Raw genomic sequence first — 1,742 nt, forward strand, 5'->3', positions numbered from 1 at the left:
CAGCCCTGGCCTGCTTCCCCACTCCCAGGGGCCAATTCCCACAGTCTGGCAGGTGCTGGCATGGAGGCTGGGCCCACCCGGGAGCTGTCGGCTCAGCCCCTTCCCCCTGAGACAGCTCTCTAGGGGATATCCCCTGGGGTCTAGTGTGTGCAAGCACCATGCTAGGGACTGGGATATAGCAGTAAGCAGGACAGGGGGTCTCTGTCCCCTCGCAGCCCGCAGTTTAGAGAGTGGACACTGGAAACTAACTACAAACACAGGAGAATAATGAAAATGATCAGAGAGCACAAGTGCCAGGAAGTCACCAGTGCCGGGCCAGGTGGCTAGGATGGGAGTAATCAGGACAGGCCCCTGTGGGCAGAGACCTGGGACCACTCGAGTTTACCCACCAGGCCAGTGCAGGGATGGCGGGCGGGACTCCTTGTCCACCTAGGAGGCCAGCCCTGGAGTTGCTGCACTGGAGGACATGAGGGGAGAGACGGGCAGGGGACAGCTGACGAGGATACACCTGGGCAGAACCAGCCCCAAGGGGAGAAGCCATGGGACTGGGTGATGGGAAGATGAGGAGAATGTGAGGAGTGGGGACTGGAGTCCAGCCAGCGTGGGTGACAGATCTGCTGAGACTGGGGCCAGGGGTTCTTTGGGGGACACCTGGAGGCAGCTAGACTTGTGGGCACAGAGTCTGCTGTGGGTCCTCATGGGTGAAGAAGGGACTCGGGGTTCCAGTCACTGCAGACACTCAGCATCCAGAACCTGGGAGGCTCTGGCAGCACATCTGCCCCGAATCTTGGCCCAGCCAGATTCCAGAGTCTGACTCAGGAAGGAGACTGACACCAAGTGGGGCTGCCAGGCAGTGTCACCAATAAAATCAGATAACAGTGAGGATGGAATTTTAGGCTCTAGCCAGTGTATTTTCTTGGTGCAATTCATAACTTGTCCATTCTTGACTATGGTGAAATCTCTCCAAGTTACTAAAGGGTAAAGCTGCAGAGAGGTCACCACACTGCCAGTCACTAGTGGGGCTGTACCTGTGGGCTGAATGTATCTCCCCAAGTTCATATGCTGAAATCCTCCCCCCGTCAAGGTGATGTGTTAGCGGAAGGGGCTTTGGGAAGTGATTAGGTAATGAAGGTGGAGCCTTTGTGAATGAGATTACTGCTCTTATAGAGACCCCAGAGAGCATCCTTGTCCCTTCCACCGCATGAGGACACAGTGAGTTCCAGCCTCCAGAACAGTAAGAGTTAAGTTTCTGATATTTATAAGCCACCCGGTCCGTTGTGCGATAGCAGCCTGAATGTACTAAGACAGTCACAGCTAATGACATAGATGAGGGACCCAACTACCCACTGAGTCCAGGTGAGGATCAGGGAGAGAGAGAGTGTGCATGCGTGTGCACCGTGTGTCTGCGTGTGTGTGTGCCACATGTATGCACGTGGTGCACGTATGGTACATGTGTGACTAGTGTGTGGTGTGAGTGCGTGTGTGTGGGGGTGAGTATGGCTCAGACCCCCATCAGCGTGCAGGTGAGGCCAGTCTGAAGACAAAGGCAGCCATTGCCAGTGGGGTCCTCAGAAGCAGATCTTCCAATGAGGTTCAGGTGGTTTATGTGGGGGGTTTCCAGGGAGGGTGAACACGGAAGGGGACAGCCCATAACAGTGCATTATTAGGGTGGTTGCTGACATGGCCTAGCCCTGCTTCCTTGTGGGGAGCTGTGCAGGCCGCGTCCCGGCACTCTGCTGTGC

The sequence above is a fragment of the Pteropus vampyrus genome, unplaced genomic scaffold (assembly GCF_000151845.1).
Source record: "Pteropus vampyrus isolate Shadow unplaced genomic scaffold, Pvam_2.0 Scaffold197, whole genome shotgun sequence".
Lineage (NCBI taxonomy): Eukaryota > Metazoa > Chordata > Mammalia > Chiroptera > Pteropodidae > Pteropus > Pteropus vampyrus.